Source organism: Sebastes fasciatus, chromosome 10 (assembly GCF_043250625.1).
Source record: "Sebastes fasciatus isolate fSebFas1 chromosome 10, fSebFas1.pri, whole genome shotgun sequence".
Taxonomy (NCBI): domain Eukaryota; kingdom Metazoa; phylum Chordata; class Actinopteri; order Perciformes; family Sebastidae; genus Sebastes; species Sebastes fasciatus.
Genome location: NC_133804.1, coordinates 3,152,151 through 3,175,731, shown reverse-complemented (window position 1 = coordinate 3,175,731; position 23,581 = coordinate 3,152,151). Strand labels below are relative to the sequence as shown.

Sequence of the window (23,581 nt, the reverse complement as noted above, 5' to 3'; positions counted from 1 at the left end):
TTTGTAGATGAGAAACATCTGGATCTCCTTGAGAAGATCAGCTCCCATATGACCCTGTCAAAGGATACAGTGAGCTCCAGGAGAAGCCAGCAGAATGAGTACAGGCAACACATTTCATAGTCTCTCTATTATGTCTATATTTCTATTATATATAATATTATATAATATTGTACATACATAATATGTACATAATATTTGTTAATATGTTATCCATTTTCTAGTATGGTTTTTTATTGTTTGGATATGGACTTGTAAGTTTGTGCATGTACCTGTGTGCACATGGCTCCATATTTAATATTTTTAATTGTGTATTCTTCATATAATTATTATTATATTGAAATAAACATATATACTATATATTATATCATATGTACAGTATATTTTTTTTATGTTTTATCAATTTTATTCCATACATTTTGGATTCTTTTCTACATGGACTTCTAGCCCTAACTACTGTACTGCTTGTGGTCATACGCGTGCACGTGGCCACGTGCACATCACGTGCTCGTGACTATGTGCACATGTATGTATGAAAGTATGTGTAGGCTAAATTATGAAATGTTGGTTGTCACTTTTGACCAAGAAATATTGTGTTCATTTAGACTTGAGTCTCAATAAATGTGTTTTAATCAATGCAAAAAATGGCTGAAAATGACTTCTGATCTTTAATGCCCTTTTTCTCAAAAGTAATGTTTCATGACAGTCGAACTTTGAAAGAGCATATCTCATCGAATATTTGTCGTAGAAAGATAATCTTGGTATTGCCATAAAGCTGAGACTTTCCTCTTTACAGTCAGACAGATAACTCAAAATGTGTTTCGGGGTCAATGTGACTCATAATGATGGAGCAGGTCACATATACACAATTAATTAAGCAAATTACAATATATATTTATCAAAAAAAACATGCACTGTCTGTTTAGGCAATCCAACCATCCATCTATCATCCATCTATGAATCTATCCATCCATCCATCAGTCAATCCATCCATCCATCCATCCATCCATCCATCCATCCATCCATCCATCCATCAATCCATCCATTTATCCATCTATCCGGTCATCTATCTATCTATCTATGATTTTTAGTGACCTCCCTATCTCCTCCCTCCCTCCCTTCATCCTTATACCTCCTGATCTCCCTTCTTCTCATTCATCCCCCAGATAATTTCTTTCTATCGCCAAAAGGGGGCAACAAAGCGGCACTTTTCAACATCCTGAAACACCAAAAAAATCCAACAGCAACACTTGCACACTTTACTCTCTCTCCCTCTCCCTCTCTCTCTCTCTCTCTCTCTCTCTCTCTCTCTCTCTCTCTCTCTCTCTCTCCCTCTGTCTTACACACACTCTCTGTTACTTATCTCCTCTATTATTATTTTTCTTCTTTAACCTCTCTTCTCTCTCTTAACCCCTCTGCAACTTTTCATTTACTCCTGTCAATAAAAATCAACAATGTAAAAGATACATGAGGGAAAAAATGGCTAAAACCTTTTTTCTGTCCCCTTCTCTCCCTCACACATACACACGCACGCACGCACGCACGCACGCACAAATGTCAAAATAGAACTTGATGAACAAAAGAAGGAGAGACAGCTCTCCCCACTCTGTGTGTGTCTGCGTGCGTGCGTGCGCGCCTGTTGGTGCTGAAGGAACAGCGCCCTTCACGCAGCTGAGTGAAGCAGCAGGCTGTCTGTCCCTGTCCCGTTCAGCCCTGTTTGGTGTCTTATCTCCAACAACACAAGCATTCCTGCTTTATCTAGGACACCAAACTATCTGGCATCTGCAAACACACACGGGTTTCAATATCAACACGTACGGAGGAAGGATATTTCTTTAATTCTTTTCTTTTTTTTGCACACAGCGGGCTCCTCTCTCTCTCTCTCTCTCTCTCTCTCTCTCTCTCTCTCTCTCTCTCTCTCTCTCTCTCTCTCTCTCTCTCTCTCTCTCTCTCTCTCTGGCTGCTCTGTGCTCTCTTGTGGACTCTCTTGTGGACTCTCTTAAGGCACTTTGGATAAAAGCCTCGGCTAGATGTGGCAGATTGTGTCTCTTATCTGTCCTTCCCCGGGCAGGTGGTGAAGTATCTGAGGGAAACGAGTCAAAGAGAGCTTTTTATTTCTAGAAGGAAGGAGGCGCATCTCCACATTTCTTTCCAGTTATTTCGGCCACCGAGCCAACAGTGGGGTTTCTCTTTCTCTGCTTTAATCACAGGAGCGGACTCCTTCCTTCCTCCACATATTCTTCTTCTCTCTCTCTCTCTATCTCCATCGTTGTGTCTATTCTGTAGCTGAGAGCGAGGATATCCACCCCCTCTCTTATCCCTCTCTCTCTCTCCCTCTTGGAGGAGAACCCAAAAGAAGCAGCTCAAGGCTTCGCGCTCTTCTTCCTCCTGCCGCCGCTGCTCCAGCGCTGCGAGAAGGATTTCCAAAAAAAGTCATTTCAAGTGGACTTGTGTTGTCATTTTGGCAGAGTATAGGCAGCTCGGGATCGCATCCAGGGAAGAGAAGCTGACCCTGGAAGGAGCGGTTTTACTGGAGAGAGAGAGAGAGAGAGAAAAGTAAAGAAGGACAAGAGGAGAGAGATGGAGAACACGCGCGGTCTCTTGTTCCCAAAAATGTCTTTTCGGATGGATTAGGACACAAAGAGAAGAACATTGGAGAAACATTGACTTGAAACCTTTGATTTGATATCATCGACTCCTGTCTGGATATGGACTGATTGCTGTATTTGATCAGCTGATTGATTGGCCGGTTATCAGCCGGTAAACTTGGACTTGTGGGGGATTTAAGACGGAAAGAGGGGAACCTGCACTGCAGCTGCAAGAGAGCCTTCTCCAACAGCACCTCTGGATTGATTAACTGATTGATCAATATATTGACGACACTAAACTGCAAAGTCTTACTCTATTGATTGATTATCTCATCATGAAGGTGGACTTCTCTCCCCATTTCCCCCCAGTTTAACGCTTGAAGTCAATAAAAGTGATATATTCTAACAAATGTTTATGTCCCTTTAGAATTATTACATGAATGTTAAATAGCTCATTACTCACACTTATTACAAGGTACCACAAGTATACAGAAGGAGTATAATTGCCACAACAGCTTCCCAGTAAATTCATTATAAGAATTTAATAAGGATTTATTACAGTGCCAGTGCTTCGCAGGATTCCAGTTTGGAGATTGGAAGTTATTTTTGGCTGCGCAAAGTAGAGCGCCTCTTCCACACCAGTGCCCGGACAGAGACAGAGACAGAGACAGACTGAACGCAGAGGTCTACCTACTCGTCTCTGTCTTACACCCCGGCCCCGGAATAAAGGATAGACAGAAGGCGGAGGAGAGAAAGGAGAGGATGCTTAACTGCGGTTAATTGGAGCCTTCAAACATCTTGGAGAAGAAAGCAGAGAGAGAAGAAGAAGAGGGAATCTATTCTTTTTGCAGCCAGCAAGACTTTCCTGTTTTAGGCTGTAAATCTCTATTTTTTTTGGCAGAGAGGAGGAGAAAAAAAACGACCTCTATCCTTTCATTTATCTATCTGAGAAAGTGGCTGAAGAAGACACGCAAAGAGAGAGATAGAGGTGGGATTATTTCACGTGTTCGTCTGGTCAACATTCTGTCATCAAGGCGCTGCTTGGATTCAGGATTAGTTACTCCAGAAACACACCAGGTAAGAGGACACGCTCCGGTTTTACGCATGTGTGATGACTTTACTTCATGGGCTGTTTGTATGTGCGTGTAGTGTGTGTGTGCCTATATGTGTTAGAGAGAGAGAGAGAGAGAGAGAGAGAGAGAGAGAGAGAGAGAGAGCGCGCCTGGTCCGTGGGTGTTGTGTGAGAGGTGAGAGACCGAGTGGAGAGAGCGTTTTTACGCACGAGTGAGTGAGAGAGAGAGAGAGAGAGAGAGAGAGAGAGAGAGAGATAGAGAGATGGTGTGTGTGTGTGTGTGTGTGTGTGTGTGTGTGTGTGTGTGTGTGTTGTGTAATGGCATGTGTGTGTCTATGAATTAGAAAGCTGGTAGAAACACTTTGATTGGATGCTGTTTTGGTCCTTGAACTCCCCGTTAAGGCCGTTATAGGCTGCTCATTATTCATTCATCAGACTGCATGTGTGTGTATGAAGTAACACGAGTGCGCTAAAAGCCGGGCATCGTGGGTGAAAGACGTTCCCTTTGGGGGGGGGAGATGGAGCTAGGAGCTGGAGAGGCAATGCAAGATAAACACATCACAAATCAGCTCAAAATGCAGAAAATATGTTTTTTCAAAGTTGGTTCTTATTTGGCTTGTGATGATCCTTTTTTTTTTTTCCTTTACACATGGACTTATTATGACCAATTAGCCCCCCCACCACTTTTACAGTACATAGGAGCAAGACACTCAGACTGAAAGAAACACAAATCACCGCTTCACGTCTTTGTAGTTGTTTCATTGACTTCCCAACAGGAAATGTGAACAGTAGCTCCAAACAGAATCTGCTCCAGGGGTCCCCAGGACCTGTGAGGCCGTTCAGGATCCACAAGAACTGAGATCATCATCCATATATAACCATAACCCTGTAATTATTAAAAACATACCGTTTACAAAGAGTCAAGCCTGTATGCACAACCCGTTCTCATCCCAACTCGTCACATACTGACTCTTTGTCAGGACACCTCGACATCACTTTCTAACGCACCGGGTACAGAAAACACGTGATTAATGTTGTGAATTAAAGGTCCCATATCATGCTAATTTTCAGGTTCATACTTGTATTTTGTGTTTCTACTTGAACATGTTTAAATGCTGTAATGTTCAAAAAAACCTTTATATTCCTTGTACTGTCTGCCTGAAAATACCTGTATTTACCCTCTGTCTGAAACGCTCTGTTTTAAGATAAGATAAGATAAGATAAGATGGACCTTTATTAATCCCCGGAGGGAAATTCAGGTGTCAAAGCAGCAACATCAGCAAACAGAGTGAATCACAGGAGAGGTAAAGGTATACAAAAATTCTAAAGACAATAATAGAGATATAAAAGATACAGAGTGAATGGGTGAACATAGTGTGTACAGTCCGTCAATAAATAAATAAATGTAGTATATACAATAAATAAATAAATAAATAAATGTAATATGTACATATGTGCAGTCAGCAATAAAGTGGTATATAGGATGTATAGTGTAAAGTGAGTGTAAAGTGCGCCAGATAGTGCATGTTTAAATTTCTTAAAAGTCCTAATAGTTGTCATATGGGGGTCAGCCTTGTTTGTGGAGCCTGATGGCTACCAGCATGAAGGACTGACCCAGGCGCTTTGTGTTGTGCCGAGGAGGGATGAGTCTGTGGCTGAAGGTGCTCCTCATCTTGACTAGCTCATCATGGAGGGGGTGGGAGGGGTTATCCAGGATAGCGTCCAGCTTCCTCCTCATCCTGCCCTCTGCCACCACCTCCAGACCGTCCAGCTCAGATCCAACCACAGAGCCAGCCCTCCTCACCAGCCTGTTCAGTTTGTTGGCATCCCTTGTGTTCATGTTACCCCCCCAACATACCACAGCAAAAAAGAGAACACTGGCTACTACAGACTGGTAAAACATCTGCAGCAGCCTATTGCATACATTAAAAGACCTGAGCCTCCTCAGGAAGAACAGTTTGCTCTGTCCCTTCCTGTAGAGGGCCTCGGTGTTATCAGTCCAGTCCAGTCTACTGTTCATATGTACTCCCAGGAACTTGTAGGTGTCCACCACCTCCACCTCCTCCCCTCGGATGGTGATGGGAGTTGGGGGCCTCGTGCTCCGCCGGAAGTCCACCACCAGCTCCTTGGTCTTTCATTTTAGTGCATTTCAACAGAATTACAACAGAAATGCGTTGCTTGGCAACAGTTTGGGTCCATGTTTACTTCCTGTCAGCTGACGTAAATAACGTACACTGCAACCAGGAAATAAACTGGGACAAATTTAGAATGTTTACGCTTAAAACCGTGTAATGGTCTAAATATTGTAGATTTGTGACATCACAAATGGAAAGAAATCCTAACGGCTTGTTTCAAACGCACAATTTCTGAATACGGGCTGTGTGTATTTCTCCGCTTCAATACTTACTTACACCTGCTTTATAATATAAAAGACATGAATATCTCACTTTTTACAATATGAGACCTTTAAAAGTAACCACTTGCTTAGGTTAAGGCAACGAGACCACTCAGTTAGGTTTAGGGAAAAACAACATTGGGCTTAAAACTACTGTGTTTGAGAAACTTAACGTTGTGAACACAAAGACAAAAAACACATTGTTGGTTTCACACAAGACACAAACAGCGGTCTCCTGAATGAAAGCCCTGTGTTTGCAGACCATTTTCACACCACTCTCATTCACCACTTAGTTTCATTCCAGATGTTCATGACGTTATGGAAATATCCCTGTGTTGGAACGAAATGAGATGAAGATGAAAAATGAGAAGAGCCTTCTGTGTTTTTCCTCTTGACTTTACTCTTTGGCTTGTTTTCCTCACTTCTGTGTCTCTGCTCGTGCACCGATTCGTTGGAGCTGAACGGGCTCCTCCACCGATTCAACATGCTGAATCGGCAATAAACCTCGGACACGGGCAGACTAGAGCCGATGGTGTGGGACACACCACAAAAACTAAACCGACAGATGCTCACCGAAGGCCCCAAACTGTCCGACGGCCGACGGTCGGCTTGATGTGTCAGGGCCTTTAAACTATGTCAACACACTCCTCGACCGCTTTCTCTGAGCGTCTAATATTGACGCTACATCGTAGTAACTTGGAAGCCTGGTGTGTCTGACCACAGACGCTTAAGGGTGACATGTGCGTTGTGCGTATCGCACTGTGCCTTGGTATTTGACGCCCTGGGAATGAAAACGGGCTGCACATGTACAAACTTAGACACACACACAAAAAAAGAAGCAGTGTATATATGCTCCAAGAATTCCCTTCTAGCCGGTTGGGGGGTGAAGCACCTTTGGGTGAAAGGGTGCCGTTCTGGTTCCACTGTATAATTTTCCCATTTGTTCAAGTCCTCCCAAACACAGACGCCGTTTGTCTGAGTGCTTTACAGCCCAGCAGGTGCTTTCTCTCCCTCCCTCCCTCCATCCTTCACTCCCTCTCTTTTCTCTCTGTGAGTATGTGTAGAGAGAGAGAGAGAGAGAGATTGTGTAGGAATGCAAGGGCGACAACAGAAAGTGTGTTTGTAGTGTAATAGTGTGAGAGGAGAGGAGAGGAGAGGAGAGGAGAGGAGAGGAGAGGAGAGGAGAGGAGAGGAGAGGAGAGGAGACAAAGTGGATGTGTGTCGTCTAATCGTGTACGAGTGTGCGTGCAACATGCAACAGCAGGGCATTCACACACACACACACACACCTACACATGCAGGGGAGGGATGCGTGGGGTTTAATTATCTCGTCCGTTTAGCAACAAGGTGCGCATCAATCGTCAGAACGGAGGGAGAGCGAGCACCCATCGGAGGCTGCAGGTGTTGATTTATAGTGTGAAGCCGCTGTCGTATAGATCTGACCAGTAGGTAGATGGACTGGCAGCAGAATGACTCCGTCACACTGACCAACACCGGCCATCTATTACCAGGATGGGGAAGGAAGGGGGGGGGGGGGGTAGTTTACAGCAGGCATGCAAGGATGAGAGAGGATGAGAGGAAATAGAGAGAAAGAGAGGAGGCAAGAGAGAGGGCTTGTGGTCGAAGAAGAAGTATTCATTTACTCATGTTAAAGGGACATACCGTGCACATTTTCAGGTTCATACTTATATTTTGGGATTCTACTAGATTAATGATTAATAGTAATGTTCAAAAAACAGATTATTGTCTCTTTAAGCAAATGTTCATCAACACGTGACGCACGTGTCAATTTCCACTCCAGTCTTTTCAAAAAAGAGCTTCTCAGTTAGGTTTAGGAAAAGATCGACTTGGTTAGGCTTAGGCAACAAACTACTTAGTAAGGTTTAGGAAAAGATCGACTTGGTTAGGCTTAGGCAACAAACTACTTAGTTAGGCTTAGAAAAAGATCGACTTGGTTAGGCTTAGGCAACAAACTACTTAGTTAGGCTTAGAAAAAGATCGACTTGATTAGGCTTAGGCAACAAACTACTTAGTTAGGCTTAGAAAAAGATCGACTTGGTTAGGCTTAGGCAACAAACTACTTAGTTAGGCTTAGAAAAAGATTGACTTGGTTAAGCTATAGGCAACAAACTACTTAGTTAGGTTTAGGACAAGATCGGGGTTTGGGTTAAAATAACTCCGGAAGTGCCGTAACTTAAGTACATACATACTTAAGTACACACATATTTAAGTTACTTAAGTACATACTTAAGTTACGTGACAACTTTTACTTGTGGTTTCACATGGGACACTAACACCGGTCTCCTGGGGAAAGTCTGTGTTCTTTGACCCACCTGCCACCCTTACCTCCTCTCTCTATACTTCCCGGTTCACAATTATGTGGATTACATACGACCTGATTTTGTGCTGACCATCACCAAAAAATGTTGTGACTATTTTACAAAGCAGCTGTGCGACTGGGCCGTTACGTTCAGTAGGCGACTTGATTAAATGTAATTAGTTACTTTCCACCACCAGAGAAGACAGAACAAGGAGACGGAGAAACAAAAAAAAAGAAGAGATGAGAAACAAGAGGAGACGTACTCACAGCAGGCAGGTGAAGAGAGAGCAGGAGATAGACAGATGACAGAGGGAATGAAAAAGAAACGAGGGAAGAGGAGAGAGGAGGAATGTAGTGCGGAGGGAGTTACTGCTGTTTTCTCTATTATAATTGCACCGTGGTAAAACTAATTCATTTTGTCACCCGGTGCTCCTGTGATATACTGAATCCCTGCTAAGCCACTGAAATGAAGTGAACCAAATTAAAAAAAGTTCTTCAGATGTTTCTAACCCCCCCCCCCCACCCCTTTGCCCGTGTGATCATATATCTGTACTATGTACAAATCAGCTCAGTGGAACTTTTGTGAAGCTGAATAACTGCTATTTATTGATTTTTAAAATGATTGCCAATTAAAGGAAAGAGGAAAAGAAGACAAAAAAATATGAGAAGAAAGAGGAGGTCAATGATGTAGGAAGCTAGGGATGAGAAAAAAAGGAGGATGAGGAGAGAGGGAAAGTGTTATAGGAGGAGAGGAGATGTAGTGAATAAAGAAGGGAGGGTAGATTTAGAGACACGAGGACAGGAGAGAAGAGAGAGAGAGAGAGAGATCCATAAATTGTGGAAGGGGTGACAAGGCGCGGAGAGGCGCTGGGAAATATACGAGAGGGGAAGACCGGCTGAGAGGACAGCAGGATGGATGAGAGAGGAAGAGGGAGAGAGACATATAGAGGGAGGATGCTATTGAAGCTGCACTACTGTAGATATGAGGTATCGTAGATTCAGCCTGTTTGCACCAATTATTCTTGCTTTGGTCTAGTTTACGGGGTTCTTACTGGGAATCTGTGAGGAACTGTCAGATGGAAACTTCAGTACCAAATACAAACCGTTTCCTCAAGAGCAGCAAAGAAGCATTCACTTTTTTTTGTGTTGCTCAAAACTATATGGAAATTTGACCAGAGCCCCTTTCGGTGCCTTTTGCGAAATTCTGAACCCTAGCCTCGTAAACCGCAACACACATCAGACATTACAGTGGTTTTAAGACAAAACTTAAAGGTCCCATATTATAAAAAAGTGACATTTTAATGGTTTTTTTTTTATTATAAAGCAGGCTTAAGTCCTATATAAATACTGTGAAAGTATCAAAACACTCAATCCACAGGGAAATACACACAGCCGTATTCAGAAACTCTGCATTTGAAACAAGCTGTCAGGATTTCTGCCCATTCGTGATGTCACAAATGTACAATATTTAGACCCTTGACACAATTTTAAACGTAAACATTCTAAATGTGTCCGAGTTTATTCCTGGTTGCAGTGTATGTGAATGTCATCAGCTGACAGGAAGTACACATGGACCCAAGCTGTTGCCTAGCGACGCAATTCTGTTGCATTCCGTTGCAATTCTGTCAAAATGCGCTAAAACAGAGCGTTTAAGACAGAGGTAAAATACAGGCATATTCAGGCCGACAGTATGAGGAAAATAAAGGGTTTTTGAACATCACAGCATGTAAACATGTTCTAGTAGAAACACAAAATACAAGTATGAACCTGAAAATGAGCATGATATGGGACCTTTAAGATTTTTATTTTCATAAATAACTGTATTTATTTTAATATAGATAAACAATTGGTCCCAGATATTGTTGGCTTAAAAGTGTTTAGTCAGTTTCACTACAATTTACACTTTTATTAACAAATAAGTGTGGCTGGGCAAATGCAAAATTGTGAAAAAAGAGAGTTACAGGGTAAAAAGTGTATTTCTTTCTTTATTTGTTCATTTGTTACCTCAATGCAGAAATTGAGGAAGGGCGTCCACCAGCATTTTTTTCTTTTTTTTCTTGTAGAGGGCGAACAGTGCCTAAGTAAATAATAGTAATAATCCACAATTAAAACTCCGTACTATATTCATTCATGGAGCTCTCCAAGTCACTGCATGTTGCACAACACTGTCCGGCACATATTTCAGCATAAAAGCCTTGTGTTAAAAAATTAAGGAATTTTGTCCACAGAAAAAATGCTTGAGGGCTTTTATTTCTAAATGAAAGCAGGAAAGCACTGAAAGCACTGCTGAGACGTGCGTGTGAGACGCTCTAACCTGTTAACACCGATGCCGAAATAAAAAACAGCAGGTAACACAGCCGCCACGCGCTCCTGACGTTCCCTGTGTGTCCCGGGTGTTCTTCTTCTCGCTCTTTATACTATTTGCATTGCTAAGACTGTCTAATAATGAAGTGGCTGTTTTTACGATGGAGTTTGTGTCGTACAGACGCTAAAGGGTGCTTTGTGTGTCGGTATTTGACGCCCCGGGAGTGAGACCAGGTCGGCGTTACAGATGACTGACAAAGCAAACTACTAAATAAACCTTGTGCTCCGGTTGTTTTCAAAGTTGCCATTCCCAAGACAGATCTTTGAACGTAAGCTTTCCCAATTTTTGCATTTATTGTTAGGTTTTTCTTCAGAATTGACAGCGACATTTACCGATATGACTATGTCCATAATGATTAATTTAAATGCTATTGATTGTAAAAACCTAAAATATGTTGCTGCCAGTGGAAAACCAGCTATTTCTGCTTCTTTAAACCAAGTTTCTTTGGAGCTCTGTGGGTCTCTGAGGCTCTGATTACACGACTTCTGTTTTACATAGAAACCTCTGATCAGTCGCACGCCGCCTGGCATGTGTGATGCTGTTATGACTTGTGTATTGCAAAATTTCAAAGAGCAATTTTGATCAAAGTGATGCCACACAATGTAGTAATCCTTACACTTCTGTGAAACTCTAATTTAATGTCATGCATGCTGAAATGATCAAAGAGTCTTTATTTTTGTGTCATATGAAAGAACTTGCTCAATGGCATTTTGGCAAGAGGCAGAAATACATAACGCCCAGTGGTTAATTGCATATTGAATATATGAAAACCTGAGAGCACACTTTATCGAGACTGACTGGAAGTGGCAAGCCTGATTTATTTATTTTTAAGTTGTGTTTACTACAACAGTTTGTCATTAGGTGTTATATAGCAGGACATCTGTTTAAAACATGTAGTGGGAGTTAAATGAATAGCTTATCATTTGGGGATATATGGTTATTTGTTCTCTTGCCAGGAGTCAGATGAGAAGATCAATACCATCAATCCTCTGATCTTACTTTTGCAAGATAATAAGTGCTGTGCTGCTGCTCGCTTTGGTTGGTTAATGTTGATAAAGAAAATAGTCAGGATAGAATCTGTTGTTATAGAAAAAAAGTTGTGTGGGATGTGGAAGGCTGAAAAGTGCCTTACTTTACTTTTTCCAAAAGAGATGCATGGGAATGTTAGTCAGCTACCATTTCTGGCCAAACTGCAAAACATGCAGAGTTTCAATGCTTCTACCTCTACTACTTTGATGAGAACATCAATACCTTCAATCTTCTCATCTTACTTTTGCAAGATAAGTTCTGTGCTCGCTTTGCTTTGTTAATGTTGGTAGAGAAAATAGTCTGAACATAATGTGTTAAAATAGAAAAAAATTGGTTGGGATGTGGAAGGCTAAAAAGTGAAAAGTGCCTTACTTTACTTTTCCAAAAGAGATGCGTGTGAATGTTAGTCAGTTACCATTTGTGGTTGAACTGCAAAACATGCAGAATGGGGTTTCAGTGCTTCTACCTCTACTACTTAGATGTGAAGATCAATACTATCGATCTTCTCATCTTACTTTTGCAAGATGAAGAATAAGCTCTGTGCTTCTGCTCGCTTGGCTTTGCTAATGTTGGCAGAGAAAATAGTCTGAATATAATGTGTTAAAATAGAAAAAAACGTTGGGTGGGATTTGTAAGACTGAAAAGTGAAAAAAAATCCCTTACTTTACTTTTCCAAAAAGGGTAAGTGTGAATGTTAGACAGTTACTTTTTCTGGCTGAAACTGCAAAACAAGCAGAATGGGGTTTCAATGCTTCTACCTCTACCACTTAGATGAGACGATTAATACAGTACTATCAATCTTCACATCTTACTTTTGCAAGATAAAGAATAAGCTCTGCATTGCTGCTTACTTTGCTTTGTTAATGTTGGTAGAGTAAATCGTCTGAATATAATGTGTTGTATTAGGAAAAAAATTTGCTGGATTTGGAAGACTGAAAAGTGCCTTACTTCACTTTTCCAAAAGAGATGCGTGTGAATGTAAGTCAGTTACCATTTCTGGCCAAACTGGGCAATGGGGCTTCAGTGCTTCAACCTCTACTAATAATACCGCTATTATTACTACAATGCCTGTTATGGAATTGTTATGGTGCCTGTAGGTCAGTTCTCATCTCTATGGAGGTCAGACTCAGCTCCGATAAGAGCCCTGCAGCTGATAAGGATTCAGTGATTCAGTGTCTTGCTCATAGTCAGCAGGGCGAATGCCTGCTGACGTGAGGGTTTGAACAAAGATCATCCGGTTGAAGGTTGGCGTACTCCACATGACGACCTCCAAGTGTTTGTGCGTTTGAGCGCTGACTTGGATTAACTAGCCTAACCTTAACTAACTAAAGTTTTTTTGTCATGATGTAGTTATGGATGTGATTTACTTTCAACCTTGTCTCCGACGGGACAACACACTCTCTACCCTTCAGGCTCCAGTATTAACACCGATTTTCAGAGAGTGGTCTACAGCTACAAAGTTTAGTGCTTCTTCTCCCTGAAAGTAGACACCAGTGTCCCTCGCAGCATTACTCATCTTGCCGGTCACAGCGTCTGGATTGCAGCTATTAACCGTCCTTGTGTAAGACATTCTGGTCGCAGGCCTCCTTCTAGCGTGTCGTCACTTGATAAAAGAGGCAATATGCTTTAATGAGACTGGATCCCAGAGTGAGACTACATTTTTCTTCAGTGTCCTGGGTAGGAAAAGTTGAAGAAAACCTTGGCAACGGAGCAATACCAAAGTATTTTATCTCCTGCTCCTCTGTTAAACAAACTAAATCTGTCCGGGATTTAAACCCCTCCGTCTAAACAAGCAGCAGTCTTGTACAATGGAGATTCTCTTGTCACAGTGCTGTATACGCTTTACATTTTTGTGTGTGAAAGAATTTATACTTAAACCTTAAAAGTGCAAATCCTTAGCAAGCAGCAAGCTTATTTCACGGTATTTAAATTACATAATTTTACAACCCAGGCAAAAAAAAATTGGGGGATTCCAAGAAACTCCATGTGTTAAAAGAGGAAGTAGCTTGAGGACATACTGTAGATCTTAAGAACTGGGATGATGTGATTGTCTTCATACAGAAATGAAACGCGTGTGTGAATGTGTGCGTCTACATCACTTCATGAATTTGTAATGTTTCTCCTTGTGCGCAAATGGAAAGAGGTCTTCTAGGGTCAAACAGAGCTATTGCATCACACAACACACTAATTTATCAGTTGTAATAATTGATGCGATGTTTGTTGACCGTGTGTATGTTTATGGGTGGATGGTGATGGTGGGAGTGCAGGGGTGGAGCGTACAGGGGGGAATTCTGCCCCCATCAAACAGAAGCACACATCAGTAGTGATGGGGGCAGGGCCAGTCCTGTGCCTGTAAGGAACACATCACAGCTCAGCTGATCTGGACTCAACAGAGCATGCTCACACACACACACATACACGTACACACACACACACACACACACAGAAATCACATTAAAGGTCCCTTATTATAAAAAAGTGAGATTTTCATGTTTGTTTTTTATTATAAAGCAGGATTAAGTCCTATATAAATACTGTGAAAGTATCGAAACGCTCAATCCACAGGGAAATACACACAGCCCGTATTCAGAAACTCTGCATTTGAAACAAGCTGTCAGGATTTCTGTCCATTTGTGATGTCACAAATAAACAATATTTAGACCCTTTACACAGATTTAAACGTAAACTTTTTTAATGTGTCCCAGTTTATTCCCGGTTGCAGTGTACATGTGAATGTCATCAGCTGACAGGAAGTACACATGGACCCAAGCTGTTGCCTAGCAACACAATTCTGCTACAATTTCGTCACAGTTCCGTCGCAATGCACTAAATCAGAGCGTTTCAGACAGAGTACATGTTCTAGTAGAAACACAAAATACAAGTATGAACCTTAAAATGAGCATAATATGGGACCTTTAAATGTTCATAAGCAAACAAGTGGATACTGTACATGCATGCTATGTGAGACTGTCCTTACCAGGAGAACAACAGTATTGATCAGCAGTATTGGTCATTTGAACAAACAGCTTACAACAACCCACGATTATGCTTTCTTAAAAAGCTCTTGCGGTTGTATAATTAATAATTGTCCTCTCTAGACAAAACAAGGACACCAGCATAGACTGTATATAAGAAGTGGACGTAGTCACTGTGACGTCACCCATTGGTTTGTGGACTGCCGCTTTGAAGCTTCGTGTTTGGGATTTTGGCCATTGCCATTTCGTTTTTTTGCCACCAGAAGTGACACGAAAGGGTGGAGCTAGTACCGCAAAACACTGAATAAGACATTTTTAGGCGACCATAATGTTACAATTAACTTTCATGAACTGAAAACACACCGTGAAAGGGTTACATTTGTAAGACAAAAACTCCCAGACTTGAAACTAGCAATTGAGACCATAAACTCTTGTTTACAATGTTTACTGAGGTATAAATCAATTGAGAAGTTGGCTCATTTTCTCATAGACTTCTATACAATCAGAATTATTTTGGCAACCAGAGGAATCACCCCCTGCTGGCCATTAGAAAAGAATGCAAGTTTAAGGGACTTACATATTGGCTTCATTTTTCAGACCCGGAGGTTGTTGCCTGGTAACCAGTCATTTTCAGCAATGCTAGTGGTGTTGCTCTATGGATCGCAATACACTGACTTCAACAGATAGCATTTCCCCTTGTCCAGTGAAATTTCTCAACATACACCAGATAGATGGCACAAAATTGGATACGGATACGGATGGTTTCCAGGGGATGAATCTTAATGACTTGGGTGATCGTCAGACCTTTTCTCTAGCGCCACCATGAGCTTGGCATGTGGTTCTGAGTGTCTCGACAACTATTGGATGGATTGCCATACATTTATGTCCCCTCTGGATGAATTGTAATAACTTTAGTGATCCCTTAACTTTCCATTTTACGCCTCAGAGAGCTTCTAGCATGGCTGTAGGCTCTTCTGTTGAGTAGACTTGTTTAAACCTCCTGAATAGCAGGAAACAGCTTCATGTGTTAATATGAAGTTACATTATTAACACATGACATTTCCTTTTTTGTCCAATTGCGACACCAAAGACCTGGATTTCTAGTCCTTTTGATTGTCCAATTGCAATACTAAAGACCTGGATTTCTTGTCCTTTTGATTTTCCAATTGCAACACCAAAGACCTGGATTTCTAGTCCTTTTGATTGTCCAATTGCAATACCAAAGACCTGGATTTCTTGTCCTTTTGATTTTCTAATTGCGACACCAAAGACCTGGATTTCTAGTCTCTTTTCTGGCAAACAGTCAATCTTAGCTTCTTCGCATGAGTCTTTGTCCTACCAACAGTGGCAGCCATTGACAAGAAACCTATTTTTCCATTTAGGCATGAAGACTTGTTGCATCAGGCCAGACATATACTCCGTTGCCATTTTATTAGGGACCCCTAATCAAATGAAATGCAAGCCAATACAAGACCCTTTCAAGGTTACCATACTCAGTTTTGTTGACACCATTTCAGAAAAGTGATTGATTCAAGTCATTTTGGAGACTTGTTATACTGTTGAATTGCATTACATTATTTTGAATTAAATTAACCGACAACTCCATCTAACTTAATGTGGGGCAGTGGTGGCCTAAAGGAAGCAGGAGGAGCAGGCTTGTGACCGGAAGGACGTCGGCTCAATCCCCCAGATCGGCTGGATAAATCTGGGTGGGGATATTGCGCTTGCCCCCCCTCCTTCATTACCACCACTTAGGTGCCCTTGAGCAAGGCCCTTAACCCCAACTGCTCCAGTGGAGCTGCTCAGTGGTCAGCAGATCGGACTGTGGTTTTACTGGACAGCTTCCAGGAGTGAATGTGATAGGGGCGTTAATGAAAAAGAGAGCATTGCTTTCAGTGAATCTCACCCCTTAAAGTGGCAGTAGGCAGTATATTTTTGGCATCATTGGGCAAAAATTCCATAATAACCTTTTAGCATGTTGTAATTCAAGTGTTCTGAGAGAAAACTAGACTCCTGCACCTCGTCATGGCTTAGAAAATCTAGCCCGTGACGGGATTGACCAATCACAGGTCTCTCATTTCATTGAGAGAGCGTTCCCATTGGCTGTGCTCCGGTCATGTGGAACTCGGCGTTCCTTCACCAGATTTCACAATGGCGGCGGCGTCACAAACTTTCTCATTTTACAGCTAAACAGTACACTACAAGTTGATTCTGAAAACATTTGAGGCGAGAAATAGGCATTAACGTTACATAATAATCATTCATATTTAATCAGCGCTGCCTAGTGTGACCGTTTGGTCAGAGTTTGCGAGTGGTTGACAACCGGCTCTCATAGACGGCAGCTGGACAGCAGACCTCAGATCAGCCTGCTTGTTTCCCTCCGGTCTGTGAAATCTTGCAGATGCTGTTAGGAGCACCGGAGGACACCGGAGGCACATGATTTGTTTTCAGGTTACCTGTTTCATGCACTACTGTCACGATATAGCGACCGTTTTATAAAAATATATATTTTTTAATAATATTTGCTCCAATCTTGCCTACTTCACCATTAATAGATAAGGATGAAATAAAACTGAAAAAAATTATACAACAACCCAAACTCAGAATTTCTTGAATAAATACCTCAGAGGAAAGATTTCATAGGCATCACTTGAGTTATGTAAATGTTAAAGCCTTTTACTGTGACAGTATTCTGCTATATAGTAAAATTCAGTATTCCAATAGTAATTCCAAACACTGCTAAAGGACCCAAATGTAAATGGAATAACAACAATAATATACTATAAGAAGCAGAACAATAAGCGTCTGCTCCACTTGTATCCCTGCATGTCTCTGTTTCTTGTCCCCTTCCTCTTATCTTCTTCTTGCCCCTCACCCTCCTCCTTCTCCTCACTGTGACTCTCCAGTTCACCCTTCAGCACATCCACCAGTGTGCGTGGCCTATCCTTAGTTGACTTAACGTGGTCTGACAGGCCAATCCCTATGGATTCTGATCAAATAGAGCAATAGTGTACACAGCAGCAACAGTGCAGCCCCGGCCTGCTAAAACAGCAGCCGTAATATGGCAAAGATCAGCGTCCTGCAGAACTGATTCGACACGTTTATCTGCTGAATCTACTTTGATACCCACATCATTTTTTACAGAAGTGGTTTGGCTGGCGTTTAGACTTGTGTGTGTGTGTGTGTGTGTGTGTGTGTGTGTGTGTGTGTGTGTGTGTGTTTTACAGGTAACACACATCAGCACTGCAGGGCTTTCTTTTGTCACTATTAAAGGGCTGCACTGTACTTGATGTTACTGCCAACCCTATTTTTTCCTCCCAACGAATGCAATAAACTTTAGATTCAAGAGATTTCCCACCACTCAAGCAGCTTTTTCAATCAATTTGCAAACACTTCAAGGTCCAGTATCGTGCTCATTTTCAGGTTCATACTTGTATTTTGTGTTTCTAATAGAACATGTTTACAAGCTGTAATGTTAAAAAAAAACTTTATTTTCCTCATACCATCTGCCTGGAAATACCTGTATTCACCCTCTGTCGGAAACGCTCCGTTTTAGTGCATTTCAATGGAATTGGAACGCAATTGTGTTGCTAGGCAACAACTTGGGTCCATGTTTACTTCCTGTCAGCTGATGTTATGTACATACACTGCAACCAGGAAATAAACTGGGACACATTTAGAATGTTTTCGTTTAAAACCGTGTAATGATCTATATATTGTATATTTGTGACATCAACAATGGACAGAAATCCTAAAGGCTTGTTTCAAACGCAGAGTTTCTGAATACGACTGTGTGTGTTTCTGTGTGTCTACCATGTTGCGAATGGCCTGTTTTAGGACCAGGTTGACATCACCTACTGAGTTGATGGGCGGGAATGACAACCTGCAGAATGTTGGCTCTCCATGGCACATGGTTTGCCAGTTTCTGAGCTGCCTGACAGATTTTGAGACAGTATATATCAAAGGACAAAGTCACTTTTGCAATTCATAAGTAAGTCTTGGCTATAAAGGCCTGTGTCAAGGCGTCAAGACAGCAAGCAGGCCTGGAATTTCATCATTTTAGCAGCAAGGCCACTTGGCCTTTGGTGCCATCAAATAAAACAATGAATTTAAGTTCATGGAAATAATGAATTTAACTTAAAGGAACTGTTTGTAGGAATCAGAAATGTCTTGTTAACAGCGACACCTGTGGCTGTTTAGACATCGAAAGTCAGCGTCCTCTTTCTCGCGCTTGTGCTCGCTCACATAGACATGAACGAGCATCGCTCAAAACAGTGAGGAGACACACGTCAGCTAAAAGCACAATATCACTCTATATTTCAGCTGCTTGGCAGTAATGTTAGCTGACCAGAGGAAGGTCTCTCCATGAATCAATGCTGATCCTAGTGTTGGCTTTCCTGCCTCAGCCTCCCGACCGCGGCCGGAGGGAACAGGGGAGGCACCGGAGTTTTGGTCGGAGACGATAACGTTTCTCTCTGCGGAGGCCCGTCACTTCACAAGACATGGGAAACCTGTTGGTCTGGAGGAGCTGCAGGAGTTATTTCTGCACAAACGTCCACTGTACATTCTCTAGATATTCTCAGAGCTAATCTAACTCTTCTGCAGTGTAGAGTGTGCGCGCACGCACGTGAGAGTGGAGCGAAAGAGCGAAAACGAGCGCGGTGTGTGAGTGAAGGCAGGCAGAGGAGCAGAGTACAGCAGAGACTCCGGTCCTGGAGACCAAAGCTACGGTCTCCCCCGCGTCCTCCGACCGCAGCCAACACTGTTTAACAGACGGGCTGCACTAGATACAACCAAGAGGTTTTGGTGCTTCACTGTAGTTTGTGTTGGAGTCTGAGTCTGAACGGCGTAGCCACACGCGAGTGCGCATGGGACACCGACCCACAATGATTTATAAGTGTAAGAAATTACAAACAGTCCCTTTAGGGGTTAAGGATGATTTTATTTTTAATTTGTAAATAATAGTAATAATCGACAATTAAAACTCCGTACTATATTCATTCATGGAGCTTTGCAAGTCACTGCATGTTCTAGAACACTGTCCGGGACATATTTCAGAATAAAAGCCTTGTGTTAACAAATGAAGGAATTCTGTCCACAGAAAAAACTCTTGAGGGCTTCTTTTTTTTTTAAAATGAAAGCAGGAAGTGTTGATTTAAAAATAAGTCTGTACTTTTTTTCATCTCTGTAACATATTCTACAGATAGACATCGAAACTGTAGTAAAGTAGCGGGTATGATGTCAATATACAGTCAATAGATCACCTTCACTGTCCGTGACATATTCTACAGATGTCTAGACATCAAAACTGTAGTAATGTAGCTGGTATGATGTCAATATACAGTCAATAGATCACTTTCACAGTCTGTTGTTGCTGTGAAACGCGAGCGGCACGCGTCAAAAATAGACGAGACCTCTATTCTCTAGAAGAGACACGCGTGGGCAGTGTGGCTGCTCTAACCTGTTAACACGGACGCCGAAATAAAAAAAAACAGGTAATGCGTTCCTGACGTTCCTGGTGTGTTCCGGGCTTAACACTATGTTCTATCATTTCACCATCCTTCTATCATTGTAATACATGGCCACGGTGACTGCTGTGCAAAGCTTTTTTTTGCTGCTTCTGTCCTTGTCAGGATCGATTGGAACTGGTTGCGCTGGTTTCTATGTAGAACTGAAGATAATCACCTGGACTGAAAACGTCTCAATTTGCAGTGCAGACCCTACATGAGCCTGTACTTCCTGTCACACGTCTTGGCTGTCTCGGTGAGGGCTGCCAAAGATCAAAGACGGCTACAACTAAATTTAAATCAACAGGGATTATACATGTCACAGCCTGTTAGAATGGCTTCAAATCAACAGTGAAGCAATTAAAGCCAACAGGCACGACACAGTCACAGCCAGTTAAGTGGCAATGTTAGTACATTTGCTTATTCAGATATCAAACCTGTTTGACGTAAGCGCTCAAAGAGTCTGTGTCAAGCCACAAATTCAACTTTCTGAATGTTGTTGCACATAATCATATATAGCTTTGATGTTTTTTTCTCATACTATAGACGGGTTTCTGTGCAACGTCATCACAGAGATGCGCACGCAACCGGGGGGCAGAAAGCACGGCATGTCTAGCAGAGCCAAGCTCCAAAGCAGAGATGACAAGGAGTTGATGTGCAGTGAACTCACCGACCGCAGGAATGATGGATTGAAAATGTTTAATATTGCGAGGGGGATCGCATGCCTTTGCCAAAATCAGAAGGAGATTATGAATCCAGGCCTGGTGGGCAAAAGCATTCTAGTCACACAGAGCTAGCAAAGCAGCGGGAGGTCATGGTGAGCTGTCATGCTCCGCAGATCGATAAAAATGAACTGATCAACAACAGGGTGATTGAACCACACTCTAAAGCCCGGGCCACACTGGGAACATCAGCAGCGCGTGGCAGCTGCGGAACCTTTTTTTTAATTATTTTGGTGTCTATGTTAACAGGTTTGAGCAGCCACACTGCCCGCGAGAGCGGCGCAGCTCAGGTGCGGCTCGGCTGCGTCTCTTCTAGAGATTCGAGGTTTCGCCTATTTTTACCGCGAGCTGCGAGGTTCACAGCAACAACCGACAGTGAAAATGATCTTTTGACAGTATATTGACATCATATCAGCTACATTACTACAGTTTCATGTCTGTATCTGTAGAATATGTTACGGACATGAAAAAAAGTGATTTTTAAATCAAATCTTCCTGCTTTCATTTAAAAATGAAAGCCCTCAAGCATTTTTTTCTGTAGACAGAATTCCTTTATTGTTAACACAAGACTTTTATTCTGAAATATTTACAGGACAGTGTTGTAGGAAATGCAGTGACTTGCAGAGCTCCATGAATGAATAAAGTACCGGCTTTTAATTGTGGATTATTACTATTATTTACAAATGAGTACACACTTCTTAACCTTTTTCTGTTTAAAATAAATATAAATGACATTTATAATGAAATTAAATGGCAAACTCTGTAGAAAGAAAGGGCTGCAGCAGCAGAAACGCTGCTAGTGTGGACACCCCACGCGTGTAATACACAGTAGTTCAGCGAGGCAGCCGCCACGCACTACTGACGTTCTCGGTGTGGCCCGGACGTAAGGAAATATTTATATAGATTTAGCGACTATGCCTCAAAATTTAAAAGTGATGCAAGACTTTGTTACGGCTCTACATTGCTTTAACATTATGCGACTACAGCAGGGGAAAGCTCACGTTCTAGGGTCTCGTATAGTCAAGAAGAATGTAAAAACAATGCTAAATCTATGCTGATAACAACAGCTGCCAAAGCGGTTTTGCCCCCTGAATGTGATCACTCTCAGTAATGTTTGTATACAAGAAACCCGTCTATAAGAGGACATCTCCCAGATTCAAATATTGGGATTTGATTAAGACGAAATGATGTTCTATTTTCTGACGTGCGTAGTCCAGTTCCACCGTATGGATGATCTGTATTTCTTTAGAAGAGGAAGGACAGAGAATTCTTCCACATAGCCTGCTGATTGTATTTCTTCATGAAGCCATTCAGAGCTGTGCAAACCCTGTGTGTATACGTGTGTGGGTGTGTGTTTGAAGGCTTTAAAACGACAGGTTAACCTGTTTGTCCTCTGGGGACTCTTCTTTTTCAGTCCCCTCAGCGCAACAGAAAATAGAAACGTCTGTCTGTGTGTGTGTGTGTGTGTGTGTGTGTGTGTGTGTGCGCGTGTGTATGTGTGTGTGTGTGTGTGCGTGTGTATGTGTGTGTGTGTGTGTGTGTGTGTGCGTGTGTATGTGTGTGTATGTGTGTGTGTGTATGTGCCGGTGAAAATAAGAAACAATGGAGGCTTCTTCTATCCTCGAGTGTCCTGCTCTCTTGCTCTCTTTCCTTCCCTCCCTCGCTCTCTCCTTCTTCTCTCTCACTCCATTTATCTCCGTCAGCCTCTCTACATAGCGGCCGTGGCTTTTTTTAATGGAGAGGAGAAGAGATACATGATTTTTTTTTAGCCATCGTGACTGAATTTAAATATCAGCTATAGGCTGCAGCACGTAGGTCCGTGATCGGACAAATTTGGAAAACAAGCTGATCTGCGTGGCTACGCCGTGTTGACTGCAGCTGGAACATTATAATGCTGAGCTGCATCTCCTCATCGGCCAGAGAGTCCACACTGGCAGCGACTCCGGTGACTCTGACAGGGCCACAGTCTGAATAAAGCTGGACGAGTTTAGCTCCTCAAATTGTCTCTTTTCTTGCCAGAAGGTGCTCTCTGTGCGCTGGTTGCCAGTTTATGGTTGTCAGGGATAATGTGTCTCAGATCAGCGGGTTACAGAACTGAATGTGTGTGTGTCTGGCCGGGGAAAATGTGATTATGAGGTCTTTTTAAAACAATAAAGAGAGTGAGGCCGGATCCATGCAACACCACCGTCAGATTATGATGGTGAAGTTAAACTCTCAGTTAGTGTAGTTACAGCCAGCATGTATGGAGCACCGATTTTACCAACCTCACTCCCAGCTCATCAAATACCGCCGATTGGGCGGCGACCCTCGGCATTGGAAACAGATGCGGAGGCACCCTTTAGCAACAGTATGTGATGAGCCAGGCTTTCAACTAACTCCAATGTAAAGCCACCCGCGGCGTTATTCGATGGTCGGAGCAACTGACGTAGTATTGATAGCGTGAGAGTCCGTTCATGGCGGGCGGGAGTGATGGTGGACGGGTCCAATAAACACTAAAGACTCTCAACCAGGAGACCGCCGTTCGTGTCCCGTGTGAAACTAAAAGTAGAGTTGACTTATTTTATCATGTCAGTCTTTAGTCAAGTGACTCGTCGGTCCTGTGAGTCCCGTG

General features: G+C 42.3%; 1 protein-coding gene and 1 long non-coding RNA gene across 6 annotated transcripts in view; one reads left to right on the top strand and one right to left on the bottom strand.

The window, feature by feature from the left end:
* The first annotated feature begins 1,948 nt into the window (after window positions 1-1,948).
* Window positions 1,949-23,581, top strand: part of il1rapl2 (interleukin 1 receptor accessory protein-like 2) — a 566,284-nt gene continuing 544,651 nt past the window's right edge. For 4 of the 5 annotated variants that reach the window (XM_074647727.1, XM_074647725.1, XM_074647726.1 and 1 more), the window contains exon 1: window positions 1,950-3,662. The gene's annotated coding sequence lies outside the window, so the exon portion shown is untranslated. Of the gene's footprint in view, window positions 3,663-23,581 lie in introns of all 5 variants that reach the window. The other variant, XM_074647724.1, reaches the window with a different exon arrangement.
* Window positions 18,545-23,581, bottom strand: part of LOC141774913 (uncharacterized) — a 108,339-nt gene continuing 103,302 nt past the window's right edge. Inside the window, exon 3 of the long non-coding RNA XR_012595512.1 lies at window positions 18,545-19,138. This is a non-coding gene — a long non-coding RNA (uncharacterized LOC141774913). The remainder of the gene's footprint in view (window positions 19,139-23,581) is intronic.